Source organism: Carcharhinus amblyrhynchos, chromosome 8 (assembly GCF_965287045.1).
Source record: "Carcharhinus amblyrhynchos chromosome 8, sCarAmb.v2.hapA, whole genome shotgun sequence".
Taxonomy (NCBI): Eukaryota; Metazoa; Chordata; class Chondrichthyes; order Carcharhiniformes; family Carcharhinidae; genus Carcharhinus; species Carcharhinus amblyrhynchos.
This window is the reverse complement of record NC_137331.1, coordinates 14659507-14686039: the sequence shown is the minus strand read 5'-3', so window position 1 is coordinate 14686039 and position 26533 is coordinate 14659507. Positions and strand designations below refer to the sequence as shown.

The following is a 26533-nucleotide window of genomic DNA, read 5'->3' as shown; positions in this document are numbered from 1 at the left end:
GGGTTCTATGATTCTATGATTCTTTAAGTTACAAAACCGATGTGCAGACCACACTAGGCAGACCCAAATCTATCTCCTTGCTTCCTCCAAAAACCAATCCAAATCAAATCCAATTCACGGTCCTCACAAGAGAGATGTAAAAGGTTCAAGTTGGTAAGAGAAGGTGTTGCACTTCATCTTAGGCTTGGTCTGATGCTTGATCTTAGCCAAAAGGCCTCATAAACGCTCTCTGAAATGATCTTGTGGAAACATCAGTTCAAGATCAATTAGGGATGAGCAACAAATGTTGGCCTTGCCAGCAATGGCCACATTATACGTAAAAATAGATAATAAAAAATACATATTTAAATACAATACTGTCTTCTTGTATGTGGCTGCTGTTGATTAATTTTGAATCGTATAATCTCTACAGTGCAGAAGGAGGCCATTCAGCCCATCGAATCTGCACTGACCCACGATCCCACCCAGGCCCTATTCCCATGACCTCACATACTTACCCTGCTAATTCCTCCAACACTAGGGTTAATTTAGCATGGCCAATCAACCTAACCCGCGCATCTTTGGATTGTGGGAGGAAACTGGAGCACCCGGAGGAAACCCAATCAGACATGGGGAGAACGTGCAGTCTCCACACAGACAGTGGCCCAAGCCGGGAATCGAACCTGGGTCCCTGGCGCTGTGAGGCAGCAGTGCTAACCACTGTGCCGCCTCATTTCATTACTTGTCTTTGCTTACAAATGAGCAAAGCATTAAATCAGCAAGTGACCAGGTCCTATTAAATATATTTAAAGTGAATTTGACTCTTTGATCATTTGAGAATAAATGTGACCGTCACTATAACAATTCCAAGTCTGCAGCTAATTTGTTTCATGCTATGCCATAGTAACAAATAGCTGAATGCATCGAACACAACGAAGGCTACGGGCTGCAACAAAATTTCAACTACATTGTTAAAGTCATGCGCTTCACTACTAACCATGCCTCGAGCCAAGCTCTTCCAATATAGCTACAACATTTGCATCTAGCCCACAATATGGGAAATGACCTGGTATATTCTGTGTAGAAAAGGAAACAATCTTCAATCTGGCCAATTAACTCTTACTCATCATCATCAAACTGATGGAAAGAGTCATCAACTGTGCTTTGAAGCAGCACTTGCTCACAATATCCTGTTCACCGCTGCTCAGCTTGTGTTCCCTGAATGTCGCTTGGTTCCTGATCTTAGTACAGCTTGGTCCAAATATGGGGAGAAGAGTTCAACTCCAGAGGTATTGTGTAAAATGACTTTCATTGGCATTAAGACAGTACATGACCCAGACTATCCCCAAGGAGCCCTTTTTAAGCTGATGTCAATGAGAAGCAGGGATAAAACTCTGGTGGCTCTGTCAGCTGCAGTATTTCCTCAGGGCAAGTATTGCAATTCCAAATTTTTCCAGCTGACCATCATTGTCAGAAATTCATTGCTCAACTCCATTCACAATTACTCACAAAATGAAACAGTCAGGAGGCAATTGAGAATAATGGGTGGCACAGTGGTTAGCACTGCTGCCTTACAGCGCCAGAGACTTGGGTTCGATTCCTGGCTTGGGTCACTATCTCTTGAGTTTGCACATTCTCCCAGTGTCTGAGTGGGTTTCCTCCTTGTGCTCCGGTTTCCCCTCTCAGTCCAAAGATGCGCAGGTTAGGTGCATTGGCATGGTAGAGATTCTATGATTCTCCAAAAAAAAGGGCTGGAAAACTGGAGTCTTTCCAGGCCGCCTCCCACGGCCGAGATCGCTGGCCACTGACCACCCTCCCCTCAATTGCACTGTCCAAGGGGCACTCAACCTCCCACTGGCCTCCAGCTGGGTGATCATGCCTGGTTCTCGAGGTGGAGGGGGAGGGAGTAGGGGGAGCCCAGAGAATGCCATCCCACACTCACTAATGATATGGAAATGTCAGTTTAGTAATCAAGCCTCACACTGATTTCCAGCACAAGGCTGATTACGTCAAAAGACGTGATCTGGGAGAAATGCAATCAGCTAGACGCCAATTATGAGTCCTGCCACAGGCCCCCTATTGATGCCTTGTGGCCCACTGTGTTCCTGGAGCAGCCCCAGGAGAATCGCCCCTCCTCTATGTTCACATGCAACAAAAACTGGGCCTGAATTTTCAGGATAGTAATCTCGGTGGCAAGGGGCATGCTCAGTGGGGGGAAAGGACCACAACTTAGGTCCATGAGGACAGGGTTCCCCAAATCTGAAGGAGTATCAGATTGAGCGCCACCCACCCCAACCTTCAGATTGTTAACTGTTCCAGAATAACATCCTGATTCAACTTTTGCCCTACAGTCTAAAAACTGAGGATGGGTAGGAAAATGCTCATACACGGCTTTTAGGTGGCTATCTCTGGACCTGGGCAACATTCAAGTTAATTAACACGGTTAGTCTGAAAAAAGAATTCATGTAACTTTTACCAATTAAAATACTTAAACATGACAAAGTATAATTCTTAGCAGCTAGTTACCTCTATTGTTCCAATTTAGCACTATCCCCCAAAGACAATGGATCCCTTCTTTAGAACCAGTTAGCACAGAAACCAAAGATGCTTATGACGTACTAGATTTCCAGCCTCTACAAGACAGCAAGAAAGTACAAAGGGTTGTGAATGAAGCCCAGTCCATCACACAAACCAGCCTCCCATCCATTGACTCTGTCTACACTCCCTACTGTCTCAGAAAAACAAGCAGCATAATTAAAGATCCCAAGCATCCCATTCTATCTTCCACCTTCTTCTTTTGAGAAAAAGATACAAAAGTATGAACTCACGTACCAACCAACTCAAGAATAGTTTTTTTCCCCTGCTGCCACCAGACTTTTGAATGGATCTATCTTATATTGAGATTTTATCTACACCCTGGCTATGAATGTAACACTACATTTGCACTCTTTCATTTTTTCCTCTATGAATGGTATGCTTTGCCTGTATAGCATGCAAGAAACAATACTTTTCAGTGTATACTACCACATGTGACAATAATAAATCAAATCAAAGTTGACACATCTGGAGTGAGTGATCCAGGCAGACACTTATTTTCTAATTATCATGCAGCAACTTCCAGTGAAAGTTCCAACCCCAAACAGTAGAATCTCAGAGGAAAGGGCTTATTTCTTGGCAGAATCCCGTCTTCACTTCAGGCAGAGCAAGAGATATAAAGAAAGCAACCTCTCTCTGAAGAGCCCAAAACAGATTGCCTTGATTTCTCCAGACAAAACACATTCAGCACAGAATCATTGCTAAAATACAGTTTCTAAAGGCATAGGGGTAACCTAACAATATCATTTGCCTTTTTTATGCCAACTGTACCTGTGTGCTTTTATCGACTGATGCATGAGGGCACCAAGATCTCGCTGAGTATCCATCTCTCAATTTACACCCACTCAAATAATCTACCTTTTTTTGCCAAAGTGAGTAACCTCACGTTTATCCATATTATACTGCATCTGCCATGCAAATGCCCATTCACTCAGCTTGTCCAAATCACACTATAGCATCGCTGTATCCTCCTCATAGCTCACTCTCCCACCTAATTTTATTCTCAAGTGTTATAGCATTCCAATTTAGAAATAGCACACAGTAAACTGGTAGCAACTCCTTCCTGAACAGCATCCCCCTCCCCCTCAACCCTTCCAACCAACTTTCCCAATCACCATCATTCCCAGCACTTGCCCCTTGGGGAAATGAACATTAGAAAAATGCACCAGGAATATGCAGGGTAGACAGATGGTCTTATCAGCACTACCATTTCCAAACTGACCAGTCACACTAATACCCACTCTTAGAACACACCACTGAATATGCATATAGCAACATCAAGAACACTCCCCCATCAGCATTACTGAAAGGAATTACCAAGTCCTCTTAGCTTATTTGCTGCTACATTGTGATAGACTCTGAGTTTGTAGGAATTTTGGGTGGTTTGCACAGTTGTTTAAAATTCATACTGTTGGCCATGTTTTTGATTTCAATGATTCTAGCCAGATCCCTTTCTCCCAATCATGAATGCTGTAGTTACTATTCCTCATGGGCCGTAGTATGGGAGGGAAATGTAGCGGAGGATAAGTTGTTCAGTGAGGGAAGAGCAGGAAGGTGCTAAGCATGAGGTCTTATCCACCAGGATCCTCCAACAATGTTGCTCTTACCTTGCCCTAAACCAGATGTGCTGTGTGCACTGACTCTGTTTTCTGAAGGAGGGGTTTACAGGAAACATTCCACCTCTTGCAGGAAGACCTCGGGGCAAGGAGAGCTTGCCAGTGGCTGTGAGATGACTATGGCTTGGAATTTATTTGTCTTGGCATCTTTCCAGGCTGAAACATGTGATATCTAGAACATCTCCCAGTTTGCCATCAACTACTGTAGTCAGGAAATGATGGATGATGTTTATGACAGAAGAAGATGCTTATTGACAACTCCCTGGCTTTGTCAGGATTTCCCAGAGCACAGTGACTTTGCAGCTGTTAGATCTAGATGCAACTGTAAAGATTCTGCTCTCTGGTGTGTGTGTTCATTATGAAGGTGAATATCCACTATCCTGGCAGCATTCATGTGAAATTTATCTGCTCATATCTGCTGTTTCCTCAGTACTTGAGCGAAACAGCAGAAACGGGGGGGGGACCGACAAAGCGAAGCCAGGGGGACCGGCCAAAACTGTCTTAACAACTTGCTTATGACTGTGTTCTGCTAGCATGCATCTAATGAGAAAACATGCCGCTGCACAAAAAACTATTGGGCTTGACTCTCAATCATCATGGACTGTTGTGCTCTTTTCTATCATGAGGACAAAACGCTTGCCACCAGGAATAATGCCAGTAGGTGAGGAGTAGGAGGAAGAGGAAGGGAAGACACAACCAATACATTGTTTTGCTTCCTGGGTGACATTAAAGCAGGTTGGTTCCATTGAGTACAATCCAAAATCTCCATAGCTTACATTTCTGTCACTAACACCTTCTTGCCCACATGTTGAAATGAAACCCACCACCAAATAAACAATCCAATTCTCCAGTCAAAAGTCAAGCAGCTACCTTTTGCATATTTGCTCTGTGCCAAACTTGTGTTTGCCTTTGTCTGACTGAATGCACTCAAGGGCGGGATTTGCCATGCAACCCACCTCGTGTTTCAGGGTGGCGTTAGGCAACCCACCATTGGCCAGGTCTTTTGGTCCCATCAGTGTCAGCAGGGTTTCCCATTCAATGTACATCCTGCGTGGTGAAATTGTGAAGCGGGTGTGCCTTTGGTGGGACCAGTAGAGCCTATCAGCGCGAACAGCTGCAAAGTTCTGGCCAAGGTGTGCTGTTCCATTGGCTGCAACATTGCTCGTGGAAGACTACTGACATTCAGTTGCGGAGGCTGCAGATTGCAAGATACCATCAAGATCTGGCTCTAGAAGGCCCAGCTTCAGACTGCAACATCTTGATGTGGATGACAGCAATCTGGGCTGAGAGGCAACTGCATGGCATGGGTGAAATGGCAGTGGTATGAAAATGAATGCTGTCTTACTGAGGGAGGGCAACAGATTCATGCCCCCATACATGGCACCAGGCTACATTTTCATGGTAACAAACTGAGATTTCATTACCTAATTCAGAGCTTTCACAGCAACTCTTAGATCAGGGAAACTAAATCTGCACGGACAACAATCCCGCCCAGGCCTATCCCTGTAACCCATGTAATCCCCTGACACCATGAGGCAATCCCAACCAGACTTGTTGCCAATGGCCCCAAGTAATTACCTCGCTAATCTACCTAACCCACACATCTTGGGTCACGAAGGGACATTTTAGCATGGCTAATCCACTTAACCTGCACATCTTTGGAGATGCTGAATAGATAATAATGGTGCAGCAATGGAAATGGAGGCATTGGCAAGTAGGTCCCGTATTACAGTTGATTCTACAAGTTCTGTCAGATTGGCCATCGCTTCCATACTGGAAAACTCCAAGTTTTGAGCAAAGCCCTGTGTCCAGTTGGTGCTGACCTGCATCAGCCTTGACAGTCAATGCACCAAACATTTCAATTAAGATACTCATTAGCCTTTTCTTGTACACTGCACAGTGAAACTCTTATCTGAGTACTTAGCAGCAGACATTGTGTGTGACCTTGCCCTCCAATGAATTGTGTTACCCTTTCACCTCTGCCCTTGCTGCAGCCAACTCATGTCAGGCAATTCACCACCCTCAGAGTTATGTTGCCTCTAAAGTTCATACAATGACAATATCTGAGCTAGTGCTTGTGAGTGAAAAATCATTCCTTCATCATCAGCATCCCGTGCCTCCTGCAATTTCCGCTCCCCGCACCAGTCTTTGATTTGATTTGCTAATTCTTGCACATCTGAAAGAAGAAAGACACTGGATTGGGATGCAGCGAGGGCAGGGACAAAAGTAAGAAATGCATACTTTTCCCATCTGCTGCTGTATATCAGAAGATGGTGTGGGACGAGGGAGTAGTGAGATGTGAGCAAGTGGATTAGGTAGGAACGTACCGTCATCTCTTAGGTTTCAATGTCAGCACCAGCCCTTCCAAGAGGCCAAGGCCATGCATTAGTACCTGTTCCTGCTGCCTAGGATTGAACACCACCATATCAAGCTAGAGAGTAGAAATAGTGATGTTAATGTGGTGCAGTGTATTTGACTGACACGTCTTGTGTAGCTGGCAATGAGGTGTAGAGTAGGTAGTTAAGCTTCATGTATTGCACCTAGGTACTTGAGGCTACCCTGCTGGCATTGACAGCAATATTTTAAAATCCCACTGCCCTTTCAAAATCTATTCGCAAGACCCCTTAGCCCCGTATGAAGAAGATCTCTTTGCCTGCCCACTTCCCACACCAAGGTTCCCAGTGCTTCTGAGAACTTCGAAGCACGTCTCTACCCTGTTACTACATTTCTATTCTTCTTGCTGCTCAGAGACTCATAAACAAACAGTTTCATTACTTGCTGCAGTTAAGTACTTTGGGTTCACTTTATTGGTACTAGCAATTGCATGAATTTGAGTCTTCTGCTGCGGCATACAGTTTATGTCTCCTATATCACAATGAATGGACACTGATTTCACATCACAATTCAATGTGCCGTTTTCAGATTTTACCCAGTTTATTCCCCCTCTGAATTCTCTGGTTCATGTTTTAAGATCCTAAGTGGAATTCATTGAATTGTAAATGAAACACCCTCTCTGGACATGGGCAATAAATACTAGTTTTATCAGCAACACCGATATTTTGAGACTACTTATTAAAAATTGATAAGCCTATTCTTCCAGATTTGACTTCATATTATAAAACTGCACAAGGTAATGAATTGACAAGCCTAAGAGTCACATATATTTAGTGAGTATCCTGAACTAAAAATGCTTATCCTGACTTTCTGCATCATATTGACAACAAACTTGTTCTAATTCCCCACATCCCGGCAAAAGATATCCTCCAGTTCCATTCAATGGGTTTTGTATAGTTATACTAGCTTTATCCAAACATATAATACAGATCAATTACATGAAACAAGGAATCTAGTTAATATATCTATACAACCGTGGTAACATGCGAATGCGAAATCTTTGCCACTTATTTCTACATGAATTGGGCTCCATCTGTTCAATTATTGCCGAAAAATAAACTTTAAATTGTTTGGTGTTAAAGAAGAATTGTAACTAGTGATGAACTGAAGCAACTTCTTTCAGTGAAAGAAAAAACAAATAGGCTAACATCCTTCCTTAATTAGCGTGCTGTATATGGCAAAACAGGCTTTCAGAACAAGTCTTTGTGTTCTTACAGCAAGTTGCATTGTTTCACAATACATAGTTTGTTCATAATCCATTCCTGAATGGACTGTGCTGTTTATAATCCTTAACAAAGTTGATACTTCAGTTTTCCTCTAAGATTGTGTAAAATGGAACTTGAAAAATTAGGATGAAACTTTGATAACTTTTGAACAGAACTTGTACTATAACTGATATTATTATACTTACCTCATTTTTAAAAAACTTTATCAATAGCTCGGTTTTATGCCATTGCGCTGACTGTTTCACAGTCATTGTTTTAAAGTTCTAGCTGGGAACATAAGTACATTCAACAACGCACGTACTCTGCAATATAGAACTACTCACGAATACAAAGCTGCCAGCTGTCTTCGGTGAAGGAGAATCTCTGCTCTACTGCTCTGAGTCTCACCTCAGGCTTATCTAGCCAGCATCAGTTGTTGTCATGGCAATGCAGTGTTTCCATGGCTTTTCCTCACTTACAATTAATCTCTTTCAAAGCACTAATTATGGCCTGGAGACTTTTTTTTAAACATCTCCAGAAACTAAAGCGCAGGTTCTACCAGAGTTTCTGACATTTATTAAAGTTGGACCATTTGCAATGCCTGGTAATTTCAAAGATATGTTTAGAAAGCCACTAGTGCTGTATTTTAAAGGAACTCTAAACAATCTACAGAAATGAATCACCGGCAGAAAGCCAGTCAGTCAGTCGGAATGATACCTTCGCAGTAAACTGTAATCATTATCCATGCTTACTTTTGAAGAATATTCTCAAAATCTGAGCAGATGAAGCAAAAAATAATCACAGCTCTGCAATAAATTGCTGGAAGCACAGGACAGATTGACTAGCAGCTGATAGACAAAATGTTTCGCTTACTCACAAATGAACCCATTTGGGGCTACAACACTTGAATTAATAACTTTCTTTTGCATTGAGTTATCTTTTATTTCAATTAAAGTAACAGTTTTATACATATTCATGCCTAATATTGATGATGTATTGTTTGTTGCCCCATCCTCATCTCTTTGCATAAAACACATGAAATAAATAGCTGACTCATTAAAATATGATTTGAACCTGGATTTAGCCCAGAAATAGTTACATTCGAAACAAAACCAAAATTACCACCAATTCATGAATTCCTCCTAGAAAGGTAGGAATTATTCATTTTAACAAATCAGGTACAACTTAGCGATTTTATGATGGTATCTGGGAATACTGATGGAGATCATTGTATCTATGCATGATAATTAGAGTTTATAATTTTAGCTCAAATTTAAACTTTAAGATGTGTTTGGGGTGGACAGGAAGGAAACCTCTGAGCACACTCAAAGAGAGAGCCAGGCCATTTTAACCACAAACCCTCTTGCGTTAAATTCACATGGAGTTCCAAATGAATGCCCTGATTAGTGCTTGGGAGTGGGAATCAAGCCACAAGTAGATGACCGAAGGAAATGGTTCAAAGTAAGGTAGGTCATCTATGAGGGGACTTGGGCTGACAGCAGCTGCAAGAGGTGGGAGGAAACCTGGAGTCCCCAAGAGTCCTTTGTTGCACCAAGAAGTGTAAATCTGCAGGAAAGAATACTTATCTCAGCCCCTTCTGGCTTTTCCCATCAGTAGGGTCTGTTTGTACATTTGATCCCATCTGGGTTCCCTGAGCTTTTTTGTTAAACAGTATCACTGAGCCACACTTTTAAATCTGAAGTGGGCCCCGCCTGCTGGGACAGGCAGCCCTCACATACTCTTCACAGGGTTAATTAAATTGTCAGACCGCAGGCAAGCACTAGGAATGTGACACAAACTCTGACATCTTAATCCCCTCACTAGCATGGCATGGGTTGGGTGAGCAGGTTAAAACTGACCCTTGTTTTTGACAGTTCTTACTGAGCTTCTTTGTCTTTCAATTCAATTTCACTTTATTACCCACTCGGAAGCCTACTGTGGGTGTATTGCTTGTTCCTTAAAAATAACAAACAGAGAGAAAAAAATCATCCGATCACAGAACTCAAGTTCAAGAATTGATTCCTCCTTTTCCCCGAATACATCCAGCAATAATACTGGAGCTGATTTTTATTGCACACGACACTACTTTTGTCAAAATTCTTTGAAAGAACGTTTTATCAAGAAAAGACTTTGCCAACCATTGGAAATTCTCAGCACAGATGGTTTAAAAACACAATAAATGCTTCCAATCAGCATGTGTTAATAGGAATAGCATCAAATTTAAATACTGGCTGGCAGACAAAATCGAGTGTTGCCTGTAGCCAGTGGAATCAGAATATCTCCACTAAAGTATGAGACTCAGCCCTAGCTTCAAATCATTTTTGAATGCATTTTTGCTAAACAAGCCCTGGTCATGTTCACATCGTATGGATTTGCAAGTTGACCTGAAATGAACATGTTTCTTTATAGCAAAATGGAGGACAGTCACACTGTTTTGGAACAAAATGGAGTCCAGAAGTCAGGCGACCCTTTTATTGTCTGTCAATATACAAGGAACTACACAAGGCCTTGGAAACAAGCCTACACTTCTAGATACAATGTTAAAATTACATTAAAATGAAATTTTTGCACATTTCATTGAGAAAGCATTAAAATGCGCCTAGATTTTTCCATGGATTAATGTTGCCATTATAGTTAAATTGTTCAGAATGGACTTGTAGACATCTTTGGCGGAATTTTCCCGTTCCACCTACCATGGGAATCATAGCGGATGAGTGGCAGACCATGGAAAGTTTCGTTGACCTCAGATGACGTTTTCTGGTTTCAGGGCAAGCATGGCCAGAAAATCCCACCTTGACTTCAGAATGGAATTCCAAAGAATGGGAAGGAGAAGAATCCCGATCTAAAAAGGATGTGTAAAAAGCGTAAAACCTGAAAACCGCTCTGTGTCAAAGGCCAAATAGTCAGAAGCCATTTGTGGTGTTAATGGAAAACAGATACTATGTCTGATCACATGACAGAAACAAGATTTCTTATAAAAGACATTTTAAATAGACACATTGCAGTAGCAGTGAGTAGAAAAAGAAATCAGAAGAATTCTAGACCAAAGGAACAAAACTTAAAACCCATCAGGTGGCTAAGAAATTGGGCTGGCCTTGACCTACCTATATGAAGAAGCAAACCAGATTTTCACTGCACGGGTTTGAATACACCTCAACTGGAGTGAAGCCAAATAAATCTGCAAGTGCAAGTAACAAACCACAGCGAACCCATTTTCATAAAGCTCCAACCTCTATCTCTTCACTAGGCCAAAAATAAATCATAGGTCTACAACATTCAAAGCCTCCATATCAAAAAAAGTGCGACAATGAAGATTTGGACTTTTAAGACCCAAGTGCATGCTACCACATTTGTAATCACATTTCTTTGTGTGTGAGTGAGTGTTTTGCATATACACTTCATATGATGAACATTAAGCTTATTTTTTTTAAAACCTACAAGTCAACCTGTCATTTTTCTGTTCTTGTGGGCTACAATGGAGAGACAATTGAATAGTTGTAATGTCACTGTATTGGTGATCTAGAGACCCAGGCTAATGCTCCAGGGAATAGGTTCAAATTCTACTACAGCAGCTGGTGAAACTTAATAAATCTGGAATATAAAACTAGTCCATTAGTCTCAATAATGATGACCATGACAACTATTATTGATTATTCTAAACAACCATCTGGTTCACAAGCATCTTTTACAGAAGGAATTCTGTCACCCTTACTCTGTCTGGTCTGTATGTGACTCCAGACCCACAGCAATGTGATTGACTCTTAACTGCCAGCTGAAGTGGTCTAGCAAGCAACTCAGTTCAAGGATAATGTGGGATAAACAACACATCATTTGAATAATTTGCAAGTGGACACAAAAAAAAATCATGCTGCATGTGATATTGCAGGTGCTTGAGGCTCTACATCAGGAGAACCAGGCTGGAATTCTCCAGCCGTTCACGCAGATGGGATTCCCTGAAACCGATGGTGGCACACTCTGCTGCCGCTAGCTTCCAGCAGCGTGGGGTGGCTACAATGAGAATTCCCATTGACAGCGATAGGGTCAGATGATCCCACCACCAGCAAATGGTATGCCACCTTCCACCACCAAGAAAAATGCTGCAGGGAGGCCAGAGAATCTCACCACCAATCTAGAAATCTACTCATCATCACAAGTGATGTCCCACGACAAAATTCAATCACAATCAGTTCGAAACACAGGGGCCAGAATTCTCAGGCTGTTCACACTGCCAGAAAGGACAGAGAATTTGGCGCTCAACCAAATCTCCATTCACTGCAGCGGGACTGGAGAATCCTGTTGGTGTGAACACCAGAGAATCCCCTCCCCAGTGACTGCATCACTTTTGTTTTGAAAACTACAAAAAGAAATAAAGTAAGACACTTTGCAACCCTTCACAAGCAAACAAAAGTTTGCTGAATATTTTTGAAGGATAGGTTGCCTTTTAAGCCTCTGAGATGAATAAGGAATAATTGAAAAATTTCATGCTCCACGCTTGGAAATTGCCTGCTAGGAATGCAAATGTGAAGTTCTGGCATGCATCAGATTTCAAATATGTGCTTCCTACAGGCCAAGCATTGTACTGGGGATACAAATTTCCCTATAATAATAGTTACATGAGAAGCTTTTCATCTGTACAGATATTAGTTTCAAACTCTGAAACAAAAAAAACTCATTAGAAATAGGAACAGGAGAAATGGGGGCATTCTTTACCATTCAATAAGATCATGGTTGACCTTAACTTCACCTTCCTGCCAATCCCCTGTAGATTGAATGGTCACGTGATGATGTGATGACACAGTTACTTAAGAAATCATATGACAGAAGCACAGGAATTCTTCCTGGAGTGAGGACAGAGTACAAACATGGAGTAGTCGCTCAGCTGGTGTGTAAACTATTGTTTGTTGGAAGTGCTTGGCTCTCAGTATTAGTGAGACCACATCTGGAGTACTTTGTAAATACACGATATACAAAGTGGCAAGGGATAATGGTAGACCAGAGGACTAGGGAGTTTTAGGCACCAGCAGCAAAAGACTAAAAGCTCAAAGGGAGAAAATGAACTGAGAGAAAATTTGCATACAGCAAAAAGAAACAGTAAGAGTTTCTATGGATAGATAAATCGGAAATGAGCAGCTAAGGTAAATGTGGGACCGCTACTGATAACAGATATGCTAAATACATTTTTTTTTGCATCAATCATCACTGTGGAAGACATTGCAAATATCCCCATGTTATCAGATGAGCTTATTTTAAATAAGAGTCACAGAGGTTTACAGCATGGAAACAGGCTTTTTTTTAAAAAACCCCTGAGCCGGACCTAGTTGCCCGCCTTTGGCTCATATCCCTCAATACCCATCTTTCCCATGTAACTGTCCAAATGCTTTTTAAAAGACAAAACTGTACCTGCCTTTACTACTACCTCTGGTAGCTTGTTCCAGACACTCACCACCCTCTGTGTGAAACAATTGCCCCTCTGGACACTTTTGTGTCTCTCCCCTCTCACCTTAAACCTCTGTCCTCTAGTTTAGGTTCTCCTACCTTTGGGAAAAGATGTTGACTATCTACCTTATCTATGTCCCTCATTATTTTATAGGCCTCTATAAAATCATCCCTCAGCCTCCTATGCTCCAGAGAATAAAGTCCCAGTTTCTCCTTATAACTCAATCCATCAAGTCCTGGCAGTATCCTAGTAAATCTTTTTTGCACTCTTTCTAGTTTAATAATATCATTTCTATAATAAAACTGCAAGTGTGGCCTTACCAATGTCTTGTATAACTTCAACAAGATGTCCTAACTCCTGTATTCAATGTTTGACAAATGAAACCAAGCATGCTGAATGCCTTCTTCACCACTCTGTCCACCTGTGACTTCACTTCCAAGGAGCTGTGAACATGTACTCTAGATCTCTTTGCTCTGTAACTCTCCCTAACACCCAACCATTAACTGAGTAAGTCTTAACCTGGTTCAATCTTCCAAAATGCATCACCTTGCATTTGTCTAAATTAAACCCTACCCACCATTCGTCAGCCCACTGGCCCAATTGATCAAGATCCTGTTGCAATCCAAGATAACTTCTTTGCTGTCCACTATGCCACCAATCTTGGCATCATCTGCAAAATTACTAACCATGCCTCCTATATTCTCATCCAAATCATTAATATAAATGACAAATGACATTGGACCCAGCACTGATCCCTGAGGGACAGCATTGGTCACAGGCCTCCAGTTTGAAATACAACCTTCTAAAACCACCTTCTGTCATCAAGCTAATTTTGTATTCATTTAGCTACCTCACCCTGGATCCCATGAAATTTAACCTGATTCAACAACCTATCATGTGGTACCTTGTCAAAGACCTTGCTAAAGTCCAACTGCACTGCCCTCATCCATGTTCTTGGTTACCCCTTCAAAAAACTGAATCAAATTTGTGAGACATGATTTTCCACTCACAAAGCCATGCTGACTGTCCCTAATCAGTCTTTGCATCTCTAAATGCTGTAGAGAAAGGCAGAAAGAACTATAAGTCAAATTGTTTAACATCTATTATTGGCAAGATGCTAGAGTCAATAATCAAAGAGGAAATAACAAATCATTTATGAAAGCTGAATACAATCAAACCCCCCTGGAGTCAATGTGGCTTTATGAAAGGTAAATCATGTTTGACAAATTTGCTTGAATTCTTTGAGAGTGTAACATGGAGAGTAGATTTCGTCCATTCTCGAACATCAAAAGGGTGTAGGCATGTTGGTGGATTGGGCAGATAAGGGGCAGATGAAGTTCAATACAGAGAAATGAGGTGATTAATTTGGCAGGAGGAAGAGAGACATAGTAGGAGAATAAAGGAAGAAAGAAGTAGGAGAAATAAATAAAGTAGGAGAAATAAATAAATAAAGGAAGAAATAGTAGGAGAAGAAAGGAAGAAATGCTAGAGGAGATGTCTTTTTCTGAATGGAGGTCAGTCACCAGTGGAGTGCCCCAGGGATCTGTTCTAGGACCCTTGCTGTTTGTCATTTTCATAAATGACCTGGATGAGGAAGTGGAAGGATGGGTAAGTAAGTTCGCTGATGACACGAAGGTCGGTGGTGTTGTGGATGGTCTGGAAGGATGGCAAAAGTTGCAGCAGGACATAAATAGGATGCAGGACTGGACGGAGAAGTGGCAGATGGACTTCAACGCGGATAAATGCGTAGTCGTCCATTTTGGCAGAACCAACGGGATGAACGAGTACACTATCAAGGGCAGGAGTCTTGGTAGTGTTGAGGAGCAGAAGGATCTTGGGGTCCGGGTCCACAGGACTCTTAAATCGGCCTCAAAGAACAAAGAACAAAGAACAACACAGCACGGGAAACAGGCCCTTCGGCCCAACGAGCCCGCGCCGCCGTCCTACTATCTCAGTGACCTATTCATGATTTTAGTCTACGTCTAACGTGCGAGGATCAGGGAGGTCCAATTTAGGGACAATTTTAGTACCCAATCAACCCACCCTCGCAGGTGGAAGAGGTGGTCAAGAAGGCGTATGGTGTACTGGCCTTCATAAATCGAGGGATTGAGTTTAGGAGTCGGGAAGTAATGCTGCAACTTTATAAGACCCTTGTCAGGCCTCATTTGGAGTACTGTGCGCAGTTCTGGTCGCCTCACTATAGGAAAGACGTAGAAGCTATTGAAAGGGTACAGAGGAGATTTACAAGGATGTTGCCTGGACTGGGAGGCATGCCTTATGAAGTTAGGTTGAGGGAACTGGGTCTCTTTTCCCTGGAGAGACGTAGGTTGAGAGGCGACCTGATAGAAGTTTATAAAATGTTGAGAGGGATAGGGTGGATTCTTAGAGGCTATTTCCCCGGGTTGAAATGGTCGCTACGAGAGGACACAGGTTTAAGGTGGGGGGAGGAAAGTACAGAAGTGATGTTAGGGGTAAGTTTTTCACTCAGAGGGTGGTGAGTGAATGGAATCGGCTGCCGTCAGTGGTGGTGGAGGCGAACTCGCTGGGGTCTTTTAAAAGACTTCTGGATGAGTATATGGGGTTTTATGGGATTGGGGGTTATAGATAGGTGTTGATGTGATCGGCGCAACTCGTGGGCCGAAGGGCCTGTTTGTGCTGTAGTGTTCTATGTTCTATTCAACAGTGGGATCTCAGTGTATGTAAATAAGTTATTGAATATGGCAGAGCATATTGACGGAGCAGTTAATAAAGCATTTAGCACTGTAAGCTTTATTAATAGGGACATTTGAGTACAAGAAGGAGGTCATGCTCAACTTGCATAAAACACTAGTTAGGCCTCATCTGGATTACTGCCTCCTGTTCTGGGTACCATATTTAAGGGTGTGAAAGCATTGCAAAGGTTAGAGGAGATTCACAAGAATGACTCCAGAGTTAAAGAACTGTAGCTATAAGAATAGATTTGAGAGGTCAGAACTGTTTTCCCTGAGGAGAAGGCAGCTGAGGAAATTTGATAAAGGTCTTTAAGATCCTGAATAATTTGAAAAGAATAACTAATGAGAATCTGTTCCCTCTCAAGCAGCCATCAATAACTAAGTACTGAATCACACAATGCAGAAGAGGCTTTTTGTTCCATTGAGTTTACGCTGTGTTAGGAACCCTTCATGCGCCTACCTAATCCCATTTACCAGCACTTGGCTCATAGCCTTAAAATGATGATGTACCAAGTGCTTATCCAGGTACTTTTTAAAGGCTGCGAGGCAACCTGTCTCTACCACCCTCCCAGGCAGCACATTTCAGACTGTCACCTCCCTCTGGTTAAAAATGTTTTTCCTCACAGCTGCCCTAAAATTCCTATCCTTCACTTTGAACTAATGCCCCCTCATGACTGACCCTTCAACATAAAGGGAACAGCTGCTCCCCATCCACTCTGTCCATGCCCCTCATATACACCTCAATCAGGTCACCCATCACTCTTCTCTCTCCAACCTCTCTTTATAAAGGTGAGTCTCCTCTGCACCCTTTCTAGTGCAATCACATCATTCCTATAAATGTGGCAACGACAACGGCACACAGTACTCCAGCTGTGGCCTCAGCAACACCAACATGACTTCCCTACTTTTGTAATCTATGCCTCAATAGATAAAGGCAAATGCTCCACATGCTTTTCACCACTCTAACATTCCCTTCCAGCTTCAGAAATCTATGGACAAACATGCCAAGGTCACTTTGTACCTCAAAACTTTCAGATGTTATGCCATTCCTTGTCAAATTACTCCTTCCAAAGTGTATCACCTCACACTTTTCAAGTTAAATTACATCTTCCACTTTTCTGCCCATTTGATCCCGTTGATCTCTTCCTGTGGTCCAAAAAACTCAGCCTCACCCAGCCAATCTGTGTCATCCACAAATTTACTAATCTTACTACCCACATCATTTAATTAAATGATGAATTATAAGGAACCCAACCCTGTGGTACACTACTGGACACTGTCTTTCAGTCACTAAAGCAGCCTTCGGTCATCACCCTCTGTCTCCTACAACTGAGCCAATTTTGAATCCACTTCATCAAATTACCCTGCATCCCATGTGCATTTGCTTCTTTAAGCCTTTCTTGTGGGATCTTGTCAAAGGCTTTGCTGAAATCCATATGAACTACATCAACTATACAACCGTCGTCTACACACCTGGTCAACACAGAAATTGTAATGTGAAGGACACAGATCATGCAAAGGTCCACTGACCTTGGGCAGAATTTTCCAACCTTGGGGTGAGTATGGCCAGAGAATCCCAGCCCTGATGCTCACACACATCTGAGCCCCACTCTTACTTATCATGTCCCAGCGCTCAGTTCTCCCACGTAAGTCTGAATCCTATTTTCTTCATGAAAGTAAGTTGAGATATTGAGTGTTCTTATTGGAGAGAGTGCAAAGAAAGCTCATCAGGATGTTGCCTGTCTTAAGAGCGTTGGCTATGAGGAGAGGTTAAATAAATTAGAATTGTTTTCACTGGAAAGACGGAGAGGAGACCTGATAGAAGTCTACAAAATTGAGAGGTATAGACAGGGTGGATAGTTGGAGGTTTTTTCCCCAGGGTGTAAGTGTCAATTATAAGGGGGAACAGGTTCAAGTTGAGAGGGGGAAAATTTAAGAGAGATGTGAGGGAAGTTTTTCCAGAGTGGTCGGTGTCTGGAATGCGTTGTCAGAGGCTGTGGAAGCAGGCATATTAGTGATATTTAAGAGGCATTTGGATGAGTGCAGAGGGATATAGACTGAGGAAATAGAGGGATACAGACCGAGAAAGAGCAGAAGGTTTTTTTAGTTTAGTTAGGGCATCATGATCAGCACAGACTTGGAGGACCGAGGGGCCTGTTCCTATTCTTTACTTTTCTTTGTTCCAAAATACAGAACCAAATGACATTAAGAATCTTCCAACATTTCTGTTTCTTCTTTGGAGCATATTCCAACTTCACAAGTGTGTGTAATTCGTCTTTTAAGCCCACAAGTCATTTCACAACCTACAGGGCACAAATCTGGAGTGTGATGGAATACTCTGCATTTACCTAGTTGAGTACACTACAGTATGACTAAAAAAATTACCAGCTATGACAAAGTTATCCTTGATCAACATATCAGCACATTAAGCATTAACTCCCTGCACCATCAGGGCATTGTGGCTGCAATTTGTATCATCCAAACGAAAGTGTCACAACTCACTTAGACTTACACAACCGAACTTCCAAAAACTACAAACACCACTATCTGGAAGGACAGGATCACAGGCGCATGCAAATACAACTACATTCAATGTTCTCCTCCATTTGATACACTATCTTGCCTTGGAACTATATCACTATTCATTTTTGTTACTGAGCTGAAAGGGTTGCCTAACAGACCGTGGGACAACTTTCAGTACATGGACCACAGAGCTTCAAGAAGGTAACTCACTATCATCTTATGAAGACAATAGTGGAGAGGCCATAGCTGCTGACCATGTCAACAACACTTGCATCCCACGAATGAATGCGAAAATATGTTCCATTAAAGTCTGTGCTGGTAACAAATATTGAGGGGGGAAATGAAGATCTGCTTTCTTGTTATTGCTACGCCACAGCAGGGCTTATTCAGAGAATTGTTGTCATATTGGAGCCAAATTAACTCCTAGAAAATCCACGAACATCCTCTCAAAAGTCAACAGGCCTCAACTGGCCACATAATTATTAATGAATTTGAACTTTTGTTAAATAAACAGTATTGCTACCATCCTTGTACTACAGCATGGGAACATTCCATACTGTTTGGATCATCAGGAGCAGCTATTTACATCTTCCACCCAACCACAATAGTCATTATGGTTCACAAATGCCTCTTTTTATGCCCAGAATTTAGTGACTACCTTGCAGCGACTGATGGTAGTTTCATGGCAAACTTTTGTTTGAGCATAAAGGGAAGAGCTGCAAAGGCAATGAGCTGGTCACACCTGTCTTGATGTTCTCAGTTTAAAGTCCACTGTTGCAGACCAAAACTGTATATCACCACCTGCTTAATAATCATGATTAATGGTCAATCTTAGCAAACAGAAAAATGCTTTTAAGTTAATCCTTGTATGAATGCCCACCCTGTAGATGAACACAATGTACTGGTTCCACTTCTTCACCCTAATGAACTGCCTGGCTTCATAAGGCATTGCATAATAATACACCTTGGAAGCAGCTTTTAATTCAGCTGAAGAGGCTTTAAGTGCCACTTTAAAGGCACTCAGCTGTCACTTAACAGTTCTCCACCACTTTGCAATTGCCTTTGCAGGACCTAACCCTGAGCACTACAGCTTGACAACGATGCCTGAACTCAACTGGGTCAAAAACATGGCAAAAAAGACAGGATAGGGGAGCGGGGTTGGGGTGTGGGCAAGTTAATCTTTAGCTCCTGGAGTAATTCAGCTCCAAGAATTGATAGATCTTTTGGTAAAGGTAAAATGAGAATAGTAGGGTTATGTAAATTATACACAGCACAAGATGTAGATTTGAACAGATGCTTAGAGCCCATGACTGATCGGAATGGCAAACTGGTGACAAAAAATCCTGGAATTCTAAGTGCTCAAAAGGCATCTTAATCCATAAATAGCATTTTCAATGCTGAATTAAATGTTCTATTGTGAGATGGTGATAGAGTCATAGAGGTTTACAGCATGGAAACAGGCTCTTTCACCCAACTTGTCTATGCCACCCCTTTTTTAACCACTAAGCTAGTCCCAATTGCCCGTGTTTGGCCCTCTATACCCATCTTACCCATGAAACTGTCCAAATGCCTTTCAAAAGACAAAATTGTACACTCCCCTATTACTACCTCTGCTCTTAATGTGCAGTGGGTGCTGCCACATCCAATGAGAGCAGAAGCCTAAAATTGCATTCATCTCCTTATAGAGGTACTGCAGTGCTAACCTATGCAATTCATTGGAGTAACATAAATACAGGAGTAGATCTGGCAGCTTGCTCCATCCACTCAGCATTCTGTGTGGGAAAAAAATTACCCCTCTGGACCCTTTTGTATCTTTCCCCTCTCACCTTAAACCTATGCCCTCTAGTTTTAGACTCCCCTACCTTTGGGAAAAGATGTTGTCTACCAAGCTAATCTATGCCCCTCGTTAATTTATAGACCTCTATAAGATCACCCCATAAGCCTCCTATGCTACAGGGGAAAAAGAGTCCCAGTCTATCCAGCCTCTCCTTATAACTCAAATCATCGAGTCCTGATAGCATCCTTGCAAATCTTTTCTGCACTCTTTCTAGTTTAATAATATCCTTTCTGCAATAGGGTGACCAGAACTGTACACAGTATTCCAAGTATGGCCTTACCAATGTCTTGCACAATTTCAATAAGACAATCTAACTCCTGTATTTATGTTACTCCAGTGGACTGCCGAGTTTAACGCTACAGCATCTCTGTAAGGAGATGAATGCAATTTTAGGCCTCAGCTCTCATTGGACGTGCCAGCACCCACTGCATGTTAAGTGCATGTTTCTTCATAGTATGTGACAGAACTCCGCATTTGCTTCTTTGACCCTATGGAATGAACTGCAAGAACCATCACAACCTCTTTAGGAAAACTAGCTGTGGCAATAAATGCTAGCAACTCTCATATACTCGCAATAAATTTAACCAAGAATCATTACCAGGGTAGTGCATTAAGACCTGCGGATATGCTGATGAATTCTTGGCAGATGAAACTAATCAGGCTATTGTTATGACATCTTTGGTACATTATCCCTGGAAGCACAGTAAACTTTCATGGGACTTTCCAAGGAAGCATTCAACATTCGTGTTCTTATATCTTATTGAGACCAGTCTGCTACCACAGTGTCCATTGGGATTAGTATCCTCCACATGCGCTAATCAGCTACTTAAACAGGGTTACCTGCCCCTCTTTCCTATGCGTGTATTACTATTGTCCTGTCAATAAGACAGAAAATAACTCAAAACCTTGTACATCAAAACTTTATTCTTTTATGCTATTTTGAAATGAACAAAGAACAAAGAACAACCCTGCACGGGAAACAGGCCCTTCGGCCCAACGAGCCCGTGCTGCCATCTTACAAAGCATTTTCCTATACCTACCTTGCCCCGTGTGTACGCAAATGGTACCCCTATTGTAACCAGATTTAGGGGAGAATTGTGTAGGGTCAATCTGGTACACCAATCAGCCTAAGAATCAAGAAGGCGTACGGTGTCTTGGCGTTTATTGGTAGGGGGATTGAATTTAGGAGTCGCAGTGTAATGTTGCAACTGTACACTACTCTAGTGCGGCCGCACTTGGAGTACTGTGTGCAGTTCTGGTCCCCGCATTACAAGAAGGATGTGGAGGCGTTGGAGAGGGTGCAGAGGAGGTTTACTAGGATGTTGCCTGGTATGGTGGGGAGGTCCTATGAGGAGAGACTGAGGGATCTAGGGTTGTTTTCGTTGGAAAGAAGGCGGCTAAGAGGGGATCTTATTGAAACATATAAGATGATTAGAGGTTTAGATAGGGTGGATAGTGATAGCCTTTTTCCTCGGATGGAGAAAGCTAGCACGAGGGGGCATGGCTTTAAATTAAGGGGGGGTAGCTACAGGACGGATGTCAGGGGTAGGTTCTTTACCCAGCGGGTGGTGAGGGATTGGAATGCCCTGCCTGCTGCAGTTGTAAATGCGTCTAGTTTGGGGGCGTTTAAGAGATCTCTGGATAGGTTTATGGACGAAAAGGGATTGGTATAGGCTAGTGGGTCATTGTTTTTGTAACTGGTCGGCGCAACATCGTGGGCCGAAGGGCCTGTTCTGCGCTGTAATGTTCTATGTTCTATGTTCTATGTTCTAAGAGCACATCTTTGGGGTGTGGGAGGAAACGGGAGCACCCGGAGGGAACCCACGCTACCACAGGGAGAACGCGCAAACTCCCACAGACACTGGCCCAAATCCATGTATCTGCACAGCTAGCAGTGATAGTCACTGAGCTGTTGTGGTGCCCATCTGCTGGTCCAGGTTTAAGCACACACCACGACGCGAAGTACTAGGCCACTCTCAAAACATCCAAGAGCAGCCCACGCACGATCCATCGCGTGCATGCCCCTCGTTTGACAACAAGGTGGGCCGACACACCTGCGGATTAAAAGAGACAAAACATTAACATGTAGTATTACATTTCCAGTAACATCCCGAGGCTCTGACCCTTTTTAAAACCGTCTTATATAACCCTCCGTCCCTGTTTCACTCATGTGCCTATCTAAGTCAACCTTAAACAAGTCCAGCGTGCCTGCCTCCACCACCTTACTTGGTAGCGCATTCCATATCCCCACGACCCTCCCTCTAGTATCCAAATTATACCTCTCCCCCCTCACCCTTAGCTCGTGCCAAATCAAAAGCTGGCTGCTACATGACTGTCTAGATTGGTCACCTTCTGGAAGCTCTCCTACAGAGACTACAAGAGCTCTCACCTTACAACTCATTGTAAGGCCACAATATAATCACAAAACTGGAAATCTCATTGTGCTGCATCTTTAGTCACTTTAGGGGACTGTTGTGCTGCTATCTCCAATCGGGGAGGTAGCTGAGCTGAACTCCACCACAAAGGAAATACCCTTTGATGTTTGACTTCCTGGACCCTTGAAATCACGTGAACTAATAATTTGTGTTTATTTTGTAGTTATATAGCATTGTTATAAAACTATTACGGATAGGTGTTGAAACACCTGCTTTTCTATCCACCAACTGAAAACCTGTACGTGTGCAACTCCTGGATATGAATGTGAAATTAACAAAACTCAGATTCACCATAAAGAGAGTTTGCTTCAGCAGGGATAATCCAGGAAATTATAGACCAGTGAGCCTTATGTCTGAGGTAGGGAAATTATTGGAAATGATTCTTAGGGACAAGATTTACACAGATTTGGAAACAAGTTGACTTATTAGTGTTAGACAGCATGGTTTTGTGAAGGGGAGGTCATGCCTCACTAGCTTGACTGAATTTTCCAAGAAAGTGATGATAGATGAAGGAGAGGCAGTGGATGTTGTATCCATGAACTTCGGTAAAGCCTTTGACAAGATATCTCATGGCAGACTGGTACGAAAAGTGAAATCACACAAGATCGGAGGAGACTGGATACAGGATCAGATACAGAACTGACTTGGCCATAAAAGACAGAGGGTAGCAGTAGAGGGGTGCTTTTCTGAATGGAAGGCTGCGACTAGCTGTGTTCCACAGGGATCAATTCTAGGACTTTTGTTGTTCTTAGTAAATATAAATGATTTGGAAGAAAATATAGCTGGTCTGATTAGTAAGTTTGCAGATGGTGGAGTTGCAGATAGTGAAGAGCAATCCTCTTCACTATCAGAGGATACAGCAAGATATAGATTGGTTGGTGACTTGGTTGTAAAAATGGCAGATGGAGTTTAATCCAGACAAGTGTGAGATAATGCATTTTGGAAGGTCCAATGCAGGTCGGAATTATACAGTAAATGGTAGAATCCTTAGGAGTATTGACAGGCAGAGAGATTTGGGTGTACATGTCCACTGAAAGTGGCAATGCAGTTGGTTAAGGCAGTCAAGAAACCATAGGTATGCTTGCCTTCATCGGTCAGGGCATTGAGCATAAAAATTGGCAGGTTATGCTGCAGCTGTACAGAACTTTAGTTAAGCCTCATTTAGAATATTGTGAATAATTCTGGTTGCCACACTGCCTGAAGGGTGTAGATGTTTTGGAGAGGGTACAGAAGAGGTTAACCAGGGTGTTGCCTGGTCTGGAAGGTATTAGCTATGAGGAGAGGTTGGATAAACTCAGTTTGTTCTTACTGGAACGACAGAGGTTGAGGGGTGATCTGATAGAGGTTTACAAGATTATGAGGAGCATGGACAGAGTGGATAGTCGGATGCTCTTTCCTAGGGTAGAAAAGTCAAGTACTAGGGGACATAGGTTTAGGATGTGTGGGGAAAAGTTTTGAGAAGATAAGCGAGGCAAGTTTTTTTTTACAGAGGGTGATGAATGTTTGGAACACACTGCCTGGTGACGTGGTGGGAACAGGCATGATTGGTGGCATTTAAATGGTAACTAGATGAATACATGAATAGGATGGGATTGGAAGGATATGGACTCCATACTGCATACAGTTTTAGTTTAGGCAGGCACCATGATCGGTGCAGGCATGGAGGTCTGACAGGCCTGTTCCTGTGCTGTACTTTTTTGTTCTTTGTTATCAATGAAATTGAAACACACAAATTGATGGTTTGAGGAAATACGCCTCAGCCTGCTTTAAAAACAATTGAAAAACACCTCTGCTTATGGACAGACAGTGAGAGGATAAAGAAGTTCAGTTTGCCTCTCTCATGTCAATAATACCATTGAGTTATGGGCAGTGTCCCTCTCCTCCATAGTAACCTCTCTTGGTTCATCTTTAAAATTTAAGTTCCATCTCTCTGACCCTGGGGTCACCAGAAATGCATACCAAACCTACACAAGTACTGCAGTTACCTAATCCTATTTTCAGATATTATGCCCCATGATTTGCATTCAGAAATCAGCTGCTCAGTATGCTTGCTGCATTTTGGCTCAGATTTTTGCTCCTGAGTTGGCGTGCAGAGCTGAGACTATTCATGACTGTGAAACTGACCATTTAGAATGGTAGCCCGCAGTTTCCAACTTTTGTTTGGCAGGGGGAGGGGGGTGGGGAGTGGGAGTAGATGTTGGGCCCGCTGCCCCCAGAGAGGGTGCTGAGGCAGGCTGTGTGGAAGGGCTGCCTCCACCCTCCAGCACTTTGGAGGACTTTTTTTTGATTTAATAATTTGTTGAATTCAATTAAAAAATTATTAAATCAATAAAAAGTCCTCCAACCCTCACCCCTCACTCTCTTCACACCCATCCCAAATGCACTCCCAATGCCCCATCCATGCCAACCAATGTTAACTTATGTTCCCTACAGCCCTGCAGACACTCTATACCAACCCTTACCTCTTTATCTACCACCCAGGCCACCAGATATCCATGGCCCTTTATAACACCAATGCCAACTCACCCAATCAACACCATTTTCCCTTACCCTCTCCATGCCAACTCACTTAGCATCTACCATGGGCAAACCTCAGGACATGTTACAATGCTGACATAAAATAAATTAATGTCTCTTTTGATTATGTCACTATTGCTATCCAAAAATATATTCTTATTGATTTGAAAATATCAATGAAAATAATCTCTTATAAAAAGAGATCTGTATTCTGTGTTCTGGAGCTGTCAATCAATGTGCTCACTTAACAAGCACCCTTCTGTGATAATGTTCCATTGTAAAATTATTCATTGCAGCACAAATCCTGAAATAATAACCCTCAAGCTTACATCAATAAGAATCCTCTCCATTAATTTTCCTACCACTGATGTAAGGCTCACTGGCCTGTAATTATCTGGATTATTCTTGCTACCCTTCTTAAACAAAGGAACAACATTGGCTATTCTCCAATCCTCTGGGACCTCCCCTGCAGACAGTGAGGAAACAAAGATTTCTCCCAAGGCCCCAGAAATTCCCTCTCTTGCCTCCCTCAATATTCTGGGGTACATCCCATCAGGCCCTGGGGACTCGTCTACCTTTATGTTTCTCAAGAACCCTAATACCTCCTCCTTTTTGATCTCAACATGATTCAAACTATCTACACATCCTTTCCCATACTAATCATCCACCAAGTCCTTTTCTTTGGTGAATATTGACGCAAAGTACTCATTTAATGCCTTGCCCATTTCCTCTGGCTCCATGAATAGATTCCCTCCCTTGTCCTTGACTGAGCCAACCCTTTCCCTGACTACCCACTTGCTCTTTATGTATGTACAAAAAAGCCTTGGGATTTTTCTTAATACCAATGCCAATGCTTTTTCATGACCCCCTTTTAGCCTTCCTTATTTCTTGCTTAAGTTTCTTTCTACTTTCCTTGTATTCCACACTTGCTTTGTGTGTTCCCAACCTCCTAGCTTCGACAAATGCTTCCTTTTTCTCTTTGACGAGGCTCACAATATCTCTCGTTATCCAAGGTTCCCAAAACTTGCCATACTTGCCTTCATCCTTTTTATTACAGATTGATTAATTGAATTTAAATGCCACAGCTATTGTAATACAATCTGAATCCATGTCTTTGGATCATTCGCCTAAGCATTTGGAATAATTACCATACTACCTGATTATTAGAGCCAAGGGAACACAATAAGACACACTAGCTGGAATTTTCTGGCTTGCTGTGAGCCACCATGGAGGATGCAATGGATCAGATGAAAGTCTATTGACTTTTGGCAGGACCAGAGATCA

At 42.4% G+C, this 26533-nt stretch overlaps 1 protein-coding gene across 2 annotated transcripts in view; it reads right to left on the bottom strand.

Annotated features, from left to right (window-relative positions):
• Positions 1–8219, bottom strand: part of ppp1r17 (protein phosphatase 1 regulatory subunit 17) — a 34870-nt gene extending 26651 nt beyond the window's left edge. Inside the window, exon 1 of one of the 2 annotated variants that reach the window (XM_080194826.1) lies at positions 8134–8219. The gene's annotated coding sequence lies outside the window, so the exon portion shown is untranslated. The remainder of the gene's footprint in view (positions 1–8133) is intronic. The other variant, XM_080194827.1, reaches the window with a different exon arrangement.
• Between the last annotated feature and the right edge of the window lie 18314 nt (positions 8220–26533).